Raw genomic sequence first — 14000 nt, 5'->3', positions numbered from 1 at the left:
GAAAAGGCTTAATCCAGCAAAGCAGGTACTTTTTTTTTGATGAAAAGTTAACAGGAGAGAGACCTTAAAAATTAATGAGATATACCTAACTTGGTATTAGTTGACTAATACCTCTTAAAATACTCACCCTATATACAATTTCCCAGAGAGTTCCTATGAAATAGCAAGATTTGGACTTTGAATTCCTAAGAGCCAAAGCAGTTCATTAGCTTTGAGATGATCCTGTGCTGATTTTTCTATTTAAGTAAACCATAAATCCTGACTGTTAAGAGGGAAAGTGCTGGTCAGATTACATTACTGTGCCTCAGAAACACTGTGATCTCACATATGTAATTCTATTGACTTCAAAATTTCAAAAGCCAAAAAGAACTGCCTGTTTAAAAAAGGTAGAACATGGGACAGGTAATAATAAGGCAGACCCATGTGATTTTTTGGAAGTTAATATGAATAAAATTTGAGGCTATAAAGCAAACTCTGAACTGGGAGAACCTCAGCAGAGCTGTGCTTGACTAGGAAGTTCCTAATATGTGTCCTCATAATGCTTTGCTACAAAAGATTGGTTGCTCACAATTTCCTCAAAGGAATTATATTTTATCCGAATTATTTTGTCAACTTCTTTGTTAAAAAAAATACTCTTTATGTAACTCCAAACAAAGCAATGGGTCACAAATGAATCACAGCATTTTAGACTGAAGGTGGGTGCTATTTATGTGTCTTTCAGTTGAGGAGATTTACAGTGTAGGGGCTAGACATAAGCCAAAAAAACCCAAACATTTGGAATTGGAGTAGAGAATAATATCAGCCCTCCTATTGTGAAAACAGAGAACAAGTATATAAAAGCAAGATTATGAATACTTACAGTCCAGAAAATTCTTGATTTGGGGGACTTGGACCTTTATCATCTAAGTCAAAGCACAGTTACTTTGTGCTCAGTCATTTGTTGACATCTACTGAAACATCAAAAAAGAAGATTCAGTGTAACTGTGAACTTAGGTGTTTCAGCAGGGACACCTGTCTTGTACAAACTGATGCCAGGACACTGGATGGCCACCCTGACAGTAACAAAAAACTCTGTCAGCAAGTACTGACTCTCACTGCTGAATGCAGCAGGGCCCTCAAGATATTTTGTAAGTAATCTGGTCTCTTAATGTTTTATTGTTCTTCATAATCATTTAAATTCCATTGGTTTTCAGTCCTTATTATTCCTTTGCCAGAGAGTCTCCCTTGCTGCTCTGCCAAAGACTCAAGAGGTTTCTGGACTGTTGTATAGCAGGCATAACAGAAGGTTAATAATAAAAATAACCCACCTTGGCAAAGTGTCAAATTAGATGAAAAGAACCGCCTAAATCCAGGCATTTGCCAAGTAACCTGGCGCAGAACCAGGATGAATGATTGCAACTTGTATTAGTGCTTCTTGAATAAAACAGCTCAGCTGAAGATTCAGAGCTGCTTTGCACCTTGGGAAGACATATTTAGGAATTACAATGCGTTTCAAAAGGGAAATGAAAGAGATTTCACTGATGATGGACAGAATTAGTATAGCAAATCTGGGACACTCTTGAGTTTACCAAGTCCTGCTTTCTTGCACCACAGACGCTGCAAGTTGTCATAACTACTCAAGAAAATGTTCCTCCATCATCAAGCCTAGGACGAAGGGCAAGCTTGCTTTGTCTCCTGTTGTCACTAATGTTAGCAGTCACGGTGTGATACTAGTATCAGAGAGGTCTGAACCAGAGTCCCAGGCTCCAATACCTCTCACGCTTGACAATATTCACGTTTTATGTTGGACCTTGCTTTTCATTAGAAGCCAGAGAATGACTGTTCGCGATCTGCAAGGTTTCCAGGTTCAAGCCACCCGGTAGCTGCTATAGAGATTCTCAGTAGAAATAGTCAGTGGCCACAACATTAGACAACTGTAGTATTTGTGTAAATTACAGTAGCCTCTGAAGGCTATCAGCAGGTTGTTATGCTGCCTGTCATCTAGATAATCTTTCCTACATGGCCCTACACCAGGGCTTGTAAAGGCAGCATTTTGTGGTAGTCTTGGAGTTTTCCCTAAATACCTTCTTGGAGAAGGGAGAGGAGAGAGGATTAGATACTGGGTGTTTGGATGTGCTCTGTGAAGAATTTCTTCAACATGGTGTGAAAAGCTGAGTGGCGCTTAAAATTTTAATTGGCCCTATCCTATGCATACCTCTAAAATTAAATTTCTTCCCATTTTTCACTGAAAATCAACCAATTTTTAGTCAGAGATTAGATCAGTTAAGGAGAAAATAATTTGGTGCACAGCAGCAGCATTGACATCAGTTGGCAAAGGATACACATCTTGGCTAAGACCGTGGGAATACACAACCAGCTTCATCATGTAATCCACTCTGGCTGAGCAGGATAGGGTAAGATGCTGACAGCGCTCACACAACTTGTAGAGAAGCTTCTAAAAACCAGTGTTGGATTATTCACAGACTGTCTCTTTCTGTGCTCCAGAGCTGTGGTCAGTACCACAGGCCTGAGGTGGGATTGTTCTTTCTAGGAAGAACTTCTCCTTTATGCCATGCAGAATGTATTACATGGTCTCAGAGAAGATCAGATATACTGAGTTCATCACCATCCTGATACTAAAGCTGCATTTATTTCACTGTCCTTTTATTCATTAAAAGCTCCCTATTTTTGCTGATTATTTACCAACACAGGGCAATGTGAATGTGTTCTATGTCACGTGGCTATTTTGAATAAATACAAAAATGTCTAGTAACTTTCTTCTAAATCTGATATGGGCCATTAAGCATGAGGCAACATGCTCTATTTTTATATCGGTGACACTATCCAGTAAGCATTAAATTTGTTTCACCACTTAACACATGGTCTGTATTTACGAATTTAACCTCCTTTTAAGGACAACTTGCTTTTTGGCTGAGCTGCTCTCCTTGTCCTGTTATTATTACTGGCTTTACAGTTCCCCCTACCTGTTTTACTGTTAGGAACACTGTACAAAAACACAGTAAGAAATTTAAAATCAAGTTATGGAGAGCTATATTCCCCCCTATTTAGTGTTGACTTGGGCTTATCCTTGTTTGGCTGAGCTAAATAAGTCAAACTTCCTCACTTGTGTATGTTGTTGCCATAGCATACTCCACCTGGTGCTGCTCACATGTGAATTGGGGAGTTTTTGTAGTTTCTACTGCCTTTTTTTTTTCCTCTGGAAGAGACTATGTGTGGGCAGTTGGGAGATGAGGCAGAATCTGGATAAGAAAATTGTGGTATCTTCCACGTAGCACATAACGCTGTTTAACATCTTCATCAGTGACCTTGACAATGCGACAAAACAGTCCCAGCAAGTTTTCATTAGGCACCAAAGCAGGGAGATGAGTTGATAGTACAGAAAAGCAATCTCAACCAGAAGGAGGAGGTAAACAGAAAATTCGTAAGTTAAAGAACAGTGCAAAGACCTGAATCTGGTATGGAACAACCCCATGCAGCAGTCCAGGCTGGGAACTTACTGTCTGGGTGGCAGCTCTGCAAAAAGAACCTGGGAGTCCTCATAAATAATGGACATGAATTAGCAGTCTGCTCTTGCAGCCGTGAAGGCTAACAGAATGCTTGGCTGCGTTAGTAGAAGAGTAGGCAGCAGGTTGAAGGAAAAGGACTTCTTTTCTCAACACAACACTTGGAAGGCCACCTGAGGATCAGGTTGCCATGTTGAAGTGAGTTCAGCAGAGATCTACTACAATGGATCTGAGGCTGGAGCATTTGCTGTACAGAGGGGCCAAGGGAATGAAGTTTATTCAGGCTGGAGAAGGAAAAACTCAATTGCTGTCTTCAACTATCCTGATGGGTGGCTATATACAAGACAGAGCTTCGCTCTTCAGAGAGGTGTATAGCAGAAGGACAAGGGGCAATGGTCACATAAAGAGAAATTCTGAGCAGATTTAGGCAAAAGAAAGTAACAGTGAGAGTGGTTACGCATTGGAAGCACATTGGTCAGACAGGTTGTGGGATCTCCAATCTTGTTAAAAACTCAACTAGATGTGGACTTGAGAAGCCCAGGCTAACTTTGAAGTTGTCTCTGCTTTGAGTATGAGGCTGAACCGGGTGACCTTCAGAGGTCTACCAACATAAATTACTCTATTGTCTGTGACTTTAAGTTATTGCATGAGCTTAAGGAAAGGTCTAGTTCAGTCCAGTACATTAACAGCTAAAAGACCAGTCCTCTTCTGGAAGGAGGATATTCATCTATTATTAACAGAAACTGCTATTTCAGTATTAATGACTGATAGAACAGGCATTTCCTGGCATTTAATGACCTGTTGAGTGCCTGAGAAGTAGCTGAGAGCCCTTTGCTTGGCTTGTCATTAGTTGACAGAAAATGACCAACTTGGAGAGCACTAGAGCTATTGTAGACACTGGGAATGTTTGAAAAAAATAAAAAACTTTAATTGGACTAAATTCTTTTCTCAGTTAGATAATGTCAAGAGGGTTGAATGTGTGTTACCAAGAGCAGATTTGGGGCCACAGTCCTCTTTAGAATATTTTTTATTTGTTGAAAAAATGAAAGTAGAACCTCACATTGCTATGGCTACTGTGTTTGTAATAGACAGTCACATTCCTTCCTGATGAAAATCTATTGAATATGTCCTATAATTGCTAAGGGTTGATGCTGTAAGGAGCAGAATGTCAGGATTCCACTCTTATTGTCACGCCTCTTGTACAACATCTTACTTTCCCTTCAACCACCCATTGCATGTCTCATTCTTCCGTTCTGCATATAAAATATATAGCTATTCCATGATATAATGACTTGATTGGAGTGCATAATCAGTGCAGCTCAGAAACATTCATTGCTTATTTGCTTTATTTTCAGTAAGAAAAGCAGTAATCTAGCATGTGGCTATAGGCAATTATCTTTTGCTGGGGCTTGAGTTCTGCTCTGAGCGTGCTGTTTGTTTTGAGTGTCACCCAGGAGAGGATCAGAAAATGTGAGAGGACTGTAGGTGTGGTCCTCGGATGCAAAGCATAAAGACACTGATCTCTATTCCGGGCTGTGGGGACAGTACACTGTTCTGAAGACATTGTTACAGGCATTGCTGCTATTAAAAAAAAAAAAAAAAAAACAAACCCAAAAATAACCAAACAAAACCTCAAACCATGATACTTAGATCTTTTCCGTAGTACTAAATACACAAGAGCATGCAAACGTAAGCTGATAGTAGGCCTGATTCTCTGCACTGTTAGAAAGATACATCAGTTTCAAAGGAGTTGAACCGTCCTATATCTAACATATATAGCTCATGTCGCTAACATAGCTTTAGCAGGTAAGAATCCATGTTCTTAGGACATGGCTATTCAGATTGAATAGTTGTTTTTAATGAAGGGTCAAACTCAGGCTTGACTGGTCTTGTAAGAGGAAGGTTATAAAGCACACAGGGAGACACCTGGGAGCCTTGCTGCATGACAGATGTCCAAAGGAAAGGCAATTCTGGCTGTCACCTGGTGTCACTGTGGCACTTTAAGCCAAGATAAATGGTGGAGATGTCTAAAGTGACCTGCGTTGAAGGGTGCAGAGAGAACTGGCTAATGTCCATTCAAGACTGCTCGCTTCTATCTAGGAAAACTCATGGAGATTGGGCAGAGGTCCACAAGGACTGGAGGAAGGCAAATATTGCATCTATCGTGAAAAAAGGCTAAGAGGACAATCCAAGGAATTATAGGTTGCTGAGATTGAAAGTCATGAAGCAAGTCCTCTTGGAACAGGTTTCTGGGAACATGAAGGAGAAGGTGAAAGGGAAAAGTCATCATGGCTTTTCCAAGAGTAAATCATGCCAGACCAACCTGATGACCTTCTAAGATAGAATGACTAGATTTACTTGATTTTAAGAAGGTTGCTGTTGCTCTCCTGTAGTGTTCTTCTACTCAGATAGGGACATTTTGGTCTTGATCAGTGGGCAACCAGATAGCTAAAAGACTGTCTGGATGGGCTATACTGTGCTTGGAGGCCCATAACAAGCTGGGTACTGAAGGGGTTTATCCTGAGACTTGTCATGTTTAACGTCTCTATCTATGACCTGAAGGTGGCAACTCTGATCAAGGTAGCAGGTGACACCAAACTGGAAGTATGGGAGGAAGAGAGAGTCAACATGCCTGAGAAGAGAGCTGCCATCCATAGGGACCTGGACAGGCTGGAGGAGTAGACCGAGAGGAATTACGTGAAATTCAGCCAGGAGCAACGCCCAGTCCTGCACCAGTGACACAGGATGAGCTGTGGTGACAGTAGAGCAGCTCTGCAGGAAGGATTGTGGAGCCTGGGTGGCAGTGAGCTGGGCAGGAGCAAGCTGTGCACCCTGGCAGCAATGAGGGATGCCAGCATCGCAAGCTGAACAGGGCACAGACAGGACATGGAGGGAAGGGATCGTCGCCCTCTGCTTAGCACATGTTCAGCCACATCTAGATACCTATTCCGGCTTTGTTCCCTCAGTGCAGGAAATACATGGACAAACTAAAGTAGGTTTGGCAGAGGCCATTGAGGCAGTTGGAGCACTTGTCCTGTGCAGAGAGGATGAGGGAGCTAGACCTGGTCAGCCTGGAGACAGGACCTTCAGGGGAGATGAGTACTTTTGGGAGGCCCAGCACTATCTCCCCAGTGCCTAGGGGAGGCCTTTGAGAAGATAGAGATGGGCTCTGCACAGTGGTGCCTAATGTGCTGAAGTGAGCCTGTGGGCACCCTTCTTGACAGAAGGGACGTTCTGGGTACAAGGAAAAATTTTTCCCACTGAATTTAGTCAGGCAGTGAAGCAGGTAGCTCAGTGCACAGTCTCCATCCTTGGAGGTTTTCAAGACCTGAGTGGATAAAGCTAAGAACAACCTGGTCTGACTTTGTAGTTGACTCTGCTTTGACTGGAGATTTCCTGAGGTCCCTTTCAGCCTGACTTATCCTATGATCCTTTGATTCCCATGATCCTTTGATTCCTATGAATGTTGTGGGCCTGGTAATTTCAAAGACATGAAGCCATTATCAAAATGTCATTGCCTCTCATTTGCTTCATATGTTTGGGTAAATGTGCAGGTATATTGGGCTGGGGCAGAATTCTTGTGAAGTTAAAGCACATGGCTTAAGCAAAATCGCTTGTCAGGGTAGATTTCATCTACAAGGATATTGTATTCGACTGCGAGGTGCATATTCTGACTGTTAACTCAGAGCCACTCCAGCAACACAATGAACCAGGACTTAGTTTAACCACAAATACTTCAGCATGCTGACAAAATGTGCCACCATGTGAATCCATCTATGTCTGGACTAAAATATATGAAAGGTCAAAAGGGCTGTGAGAGACCTTCAGAAAGGGCTATATAGATCATCATAGGTGTGAAATGACTTCCCTGTGAGGTATGGCTATGCAGGCTATGACCCTTCAGTCTGCAAAGGAAATGACTGAGGTGGGTATGATAAAGGCCTGTGATACAGCATGGACAGGATAAACAGATACCACTTTGTTTACTGTTTCTTTAAGAACTGGGTGGCATGGAGTGAAACCAGCCTTCATGAGGTTCAAAACAAGAAAAACTATTCTTCATACAGGTACAGCTAAGCTGTGAAATTCCTGGCAACAGAATGATGTGGATGCTAAAAGTTTCCATAGGCTGAAAGCATAAGTGAATGGGTTTGCGGAAGACAAATTAATGTCACACTACTGGGCACAAAGCTGATGAGTTCTATGATTTGTGCTCAGCTGGTGGCCAGAAGAGCCTTCTGGGGAAGTGAGCAGTTTGTGCTTCCTCTGCGACTGTATGATTGCCTGGACATCTGCTTTTGACCACCAGTAGAGACAACTGGGATTGGTGTACTTTTTGCCTGACACAATACTCGTGTGCTGGAAACAGAATATTGCATTCTCTCTGAAGTCACAGGATCCATTCATGCATCAAATCCAGGGCAAAAATAGATAACTAGCAATAAATAGATCCAAAGGTACCAATGAGAGCGGAATAATCTTGTTCACAGGAAAAGCTGTAGTGTTTGTTCCCAGTTCAATTCTTTGTCACTGATTCCTGAAGGATAGATGGATACAACCCCGTATCTAGTCAGAAATGAAGGGTAGTAATGAATACTTCTTTCTTTAGACATGCTCCAGATTATTTACATTCAGAATGACAAAAAAAAAAAAATTACTTCTCTGAAGACGACCTGTTGAAGATGGTTCCACCTAGGGGTGCAGAGCTGGATTGGTAACTTTTATTTCAACTCCAGGGAATGCATTGTTTTCCATGATGGCTTGACAAAGAAATGCTCGATAGAAGCTCAAATACTGAGTAACATTTTAGGCTTTTTAGAGTAATTTGAGGAAAAGTTTGAGTATGTATGCATTTGGTAGGTTTATATTTATATTTAACTAGGTCTGAGAATGGAAAAGACTTTCAATTTGGATGTAACTATAAATTCATGTTAAAGCTTTAAATAGCAAATTGTGCAAACACAAATCAGACTGAGTCTTCTGACTTCCAGAGGGGTGTTAAACTAATCTGTAGATGCAAAAACAATTTCTTGCCTCTTGGCTGCTGATTATGTACGGAATTCGTCTGCCACTGATGTTGAAAATGTATGATATGTAGCATAAAATATTACAATACTGAGAATTTTCTAAGTGAACTTTATGGGTGCAGATGCCTAGTGGAAAAAATGTGGCTCCAGTAATTTGTACTTGTTTGAGGTATTTTCTTCTGAACTACAGGTAGTTCCATGTTAAAGTTTCAAAGTGTATTTTAAGCCATGGCACAGCATTCTTTAGAGGAGTTTTTGCAGATGAATTCCTTGTCCTTGTGGCAGTCCACTGCATAATCCCTGTGCTCCCTTTTCTGCCCTAATGTGCAATCTTTCCTGACTTCCATTACCAGCAAGGAATTGTGATAGAAAAATTAATTCCTAGGCCCCTGTCAGGTAAAGGCCCAAAAGTATTAACCTCCAGAACAATTCATCGAGATAATTTATTTTCACATTTTTTGGAAAGTGAGTGGAGACCAGCAGGTAGCTTAGCTTTTGGGGGGGATATAGGACTTCCATTTTGTAGCTGGTGGTGCTGCTGATTTATCTGCTATGTTTGTGGACCAGGTTTTTTATCAGGCTGAGTTTATATAGGAATTGTATTAGACACTCTGGAGAGTATAAATTAAGAGGAATGCAAAGAAATACAAAACGCTGGAAGACCATGGGGGAAAAATACACAGGCAGATGAAACAGAAAATGTCAAATTAAATATTTGCTTCTTTTTGCTTCATTTTATTAGTCTTCTACATTGTTAATAACATGAGTGAAAGAATCTAGTTTTAGACAACTTAAAAGTTGCTGTATACAGGAATTTGAAGATCATTATTTTCAACACTACATTCTTTCTCAGATACAGTTTTTGATATTATACACCACTCAAGTCCCTAAGCCATCATAATCTGTAACTCAATTTCCATTTATACCTAAAAAGCTTCTGACATCTGTTTAAACACCAATATCTTCAAAAGTACATAGAAATTTTACTCCTGCTGGGTATCATGTGAAAGAATCTGAAGTTTAAAATGACACTAAGCTTAACAAGCAGCTCCTAGTGATTTTCTGCTGATGTTGGTATTTAAATGGATTTTTCCTTCAATATTTTCTGTTTTGTCAGTGGCCTTAGATTCTTACCAAGATCTTTCAAATTGACAGGCAATCTTTTGACTGAATATTGAGATAATTTGATTAAACTTTTCAGCCTTTTTCCTTGTAATTTGTTATCACAGGCACATGGGCTCCTTTTTCAATGGTTCATCAGCTCTCATGAACAAACAGCACCAGCAAGGCAGCAGAGATGAGCTCTGAGACTATTAAATGGACTGATTTAATTAAATTTTATAAATGCAATATCTTCCTCCCTCATTGACACTTGTGCTTTATCTTTTCTCTGTCCAGTTTGTATTTATTTCCTTGTTTTATGGGTAAGGATGCAGTAGAAATATATAAACACATACATATAATTATGTCAAGTAATTTACCCAAATAATATAAATTAATCACAGCTGTAATTCTATGCCCTGACTATGAATCTCTATCACCCCCTGCCTGAGTGGTATGTATGGGTTGCAGTGTTTACAGAGTCCATTTTACCATGAATCCAGGAATTGTAGAGCCTGCATTGCAGGACATAGCATTTGATCGTAAAGGTCAATCTGTTGGGCTGTACTAGTATACCAACTATGAGCCATCTTGTTGACTTCTTTTTTCTTTTTAAATTATTTTAGGACCCCAGAAAGAAGATATGAGGATTAAATTTGGGCCAGATAGTGGAGTCAGAGAGGACATACCAGTTTCATGTGTCTATCCAGTTAATAATTCTATATTGCTAACAACTTTAGTCACTAATTTATTAGTTTATCTCAAAAAGTATTTGTCTTAACATGCCTATGCATACAGTCAGATGGCAGATCTGCTTTTCAGTATAGAGCTGAAAACTGCTTAGCTGATAACTTCACTGGTTAGGTGAAGGTGAAGTTTATCCTTGTCTTAGTCTGCATATTATTTCATTGTGGTCAAAATCAAAGGTGAGGGATTAGTGGAAGCATGGCATTTTAAAGCTCCCTGACAACTGCTCTTTCTGCATGAGATATTATTATCATTGTTTTCCGTGACTATTGTTAGGATGTCACCATATCATGTTCACTTTGTCCACTTTGTCACCTTGACATGCATTAGGCTGTAATTCTTCTTGGTCCCAAACTGGAAAGACTGCGTTTTCATGTTGTGCAGGAAATAAGATAAACATTATGTCTTCTACAGTCACATTTGCAAAGATTTGTTGTTCTGCTGCAGCTAGTTTGACTTTCATTGGAGAAAGAATTGACAGCAAGGCTATTGTAACTGCTTTCCAGATTGACTAGGTTGTATCCAGACAGGCCTATTTCTGTGCCTCTGAAAGCAGATGCATCTGTGGAAAGCAAAACTTTGCTTTTCTCTGGCTGAGGTTTTTCTGGGGTCCTGAACTGGCGAACTGCAAAGACTGTGTGGAAGCTCCAGGTTGTAAATCTGAGCCCTTTGCCAGGACTCCTCCTCTACCAGCCTCAAGGCTGCAATTGCTCAGTCTGCGTGTTAGGAAGGCAAAGCTCAGTTTACCCCACAGTTAGTGGTTTCACATTTGAGTTCTGAAAAACCGGTCATGAAGTCATGCACTAAAATCCCTGTCATCACCCTGCTTAAGGGGTAGCTGCACTTAAATGTTCTTCTTGATGTGTTTCAAAGAATTCAGATTTTCCATGGGATTCCGTATTCTCCTTTTCTCACATTATATTTAGTTCTTACCATAGCAGCTTTCAGCTTTACTGGAGGATATGGACCTGAATTTTTCTGAGCCTGCAAGTAGCATGCGGAACTGAGCATGTGAAGAAAGCCAGCCTCTGTTCCCCGGGGTTTTATTTCGCTATGCCCATATTAACTTTTCTGTTGGCTTAAAGAGAAAACTTGGCACCTGGACTGCTTCTCTAGCTCAGCAGAACAAAACGCTGCCTTCTCAGTTAGCTTGAACGTGCCTTGGTTGTTTCTTTATATGGAAAATAATTCTCACTGCTGCTAACAAAAAAGAATACTGATCCCTAGCCTTTATATAGCACATATTAGCTCAAGCTCACAGTACCTTTTACAAACAAAACCAGAAGCATAAATGCTTTGGGGTTTGGTGTGGGTTTTTTTTTTTTAATTTATTTTTATTTTAATTTTATTTTTTTACTGATGGGAAAATTAGGGCAGAGAATGTGGAAAGTGATTTACCCAGCACTATCCAGCAAGTCATGGATGCAGCTAGGGCAGAATCTGATCCCCCCGAGAACCAGTGCTTCAGACACGGGGGCTGTATTAAGAGTGTAAGTAGGAATCTGCACAGCGAAGACACCGCAGCAAGAGCTGCCTCTCACAGCCTGTTTCACCAGCTTCACTTCTTTCCATTGTTTTCAAACTTTCCATATCGCCCTTCCTTTTGGGTGGTGAGGAATTTGGTGGCAAAGCATTTGAAAATGCAGAGGACTCCATTCAGAGTGAGGGGGAGATGACCTTCCAGGTTCAGAAGGAATTGCAAGTTTAACCATGGCAGAGCAGCCTCTCATCCCCCTCTGCTCATTCTGCTCCACTTCTGATCAGGTAATGATGCAATTGCTGCAAGGCTATCAATATAGTTATTTATCCCATTCTGTTTTCAAGGATGAAGGATAAAACTAGTTTGGCTCATCAGAATTCATTCATTCCTTCAGAAGTTCAAAGCTGGGTCAGCACAAACCAGATCTTTGGCTTGGAAGCATTCAGACTTTTTTTTATTATTATTATTTTTTTTTAATCTTGCATTAGTGCCATGTTTAACAATGTCTCCACATAAAAGCTTTTTGGCACAGAAAGTCCTCCATTCAAGTCATTCTCCTTCATGTCACTGATTAATTCAGACCATTAACTAAGAAGCAAACTAGCTAATCATTTGTCCATATGTGGCCTGCATATGTAGCAAGCTTGTAGGCTTATAAGTGCAGTTGGCTTGCAAAGAAACCACTGGCATTTCATTACATTTTTTGTGTGTCTCAGCACTTTCTGCCCCTTCCCAAAAAAATGAAAAGCCAAAGCAGAGCCTGTCTTCACAATAATTCCTACCAATGCAATCAGAAACAGAAACACTCATCATCTGGCTTTTCTAGTCCAATTTCCAGAACCCAGATCTTTTTACTAAACGGACAGTTACCTGGTCTTTGAAAACTGCTGTTGGCAAAACACTGTGGTGATTGTTAAGTTTATATTGTGAATAAAATCAAAGGGAATTTGGATAAGTAAAGAACCAGTGATAGCTGAAAGTTAGAAGCTAATTCTCCTGTTGTAATCTCAGTCTGTGACTTTCAGACTTTTATTACAGGCTGTGCTTTAGTGAAGTCTCTGAGCTCTACCCCATCAAGTCCCAATTTAATCAAGACTTTTATTTTGGATCATTCTCTTTCAGTATTTTTGTAGTCCAGGTCTATAAACACTATTCAATAATTTTAATTATAGCTACTGCTCAAGTGACCTGAAACATAGCTTTTCATATCTTTATGAGATACTTCTTGTATGGAGTTTTGAAGATCTCATAATTTAAATGCTATTAGAAAGGTCTTATGTGAAGTGGAATTGAGATCTGGACCATAGTGAATACCCATGAATGGCTTCAGGATTTCATTAATGCTTTGTGCTTGGTTCCTATAGGACTTAACAGGTGTAGGGTTCATATGCATACTACAGAACTTGGCGTGGGCCTTCAAAACACAATTCTTTAGGTTAATGAGAAAAGCCCAACCCTCTGTATCTTATTTAGAAAAGCAAAACATCAGGAACTCACTGTCTTCCGTCCCCACAAAAAATCCTTGGTTGTCTGTATAAGCTGAAAGAGAAACAGTTGTTTCCTGCAAGGATGCCTTCAGGGCAGTGTGGAGAGAAACAGACTGCTCTGCTTTACCTTTTCTATCATGAGATTTGGCCAGCCTATGGAGGTGACTAGAAATCCCGTAGAAATACTACCATGCTCCATGCTTCACTGTATTTCCTCAAGGTTTATCCCACGGTTTTGATGATTTTTTGCACTCTTTGGCAGGTATCACAAAGCTCACACAGAGTACATGTCACTGTGCTTCAGCTTCCCTCTTCAACAGGATTTTTTTGCTGTAGACAGAAAAAACGTTTATTAGGTTTCCCTGGAAGGAATAGGCAATCAGCTTATCATAAGCCTAGTTCTGGACAGTTAAATCTTCTGAGATAGACCAGGTATGTATTTTCCTAGCAGTGCCTTTTCAAAGTCTTTCAAGCTTGGAGTTATTAAGGGTGTATAATACCAGGAACTATACACAAGGCAATAAAACTGCTCATTGACACCTTTAGTGGCAGTCTTTTGTATTCTTTTATATTTATATATAGAAATTGTGATGAACTCGATTATCTGTTTGCCTTCATGTCTCCTCCTGAGTTGGCTTCATCACTTCATTTGAAG

The sequence above is a fragment of the Leptosomus discolor genome, chromosome 6 (genome assembly GCF_034619465.1).
Source record: "Leptosomus discolor isolate bLepDis1 chromosome 6, bLepDis1.hap2, whole genome shotgun sequence".
In the NCBI taxonomy this organism is placed as follows: Eukaryota; Metazoa; Chordata; class Aves; order Leptosomiformes; family Leptosomidae; genus Leptosomus; species Leptosomus discolor.
This window is presented reverse-complemented; position numbering follows the sequence as displayed.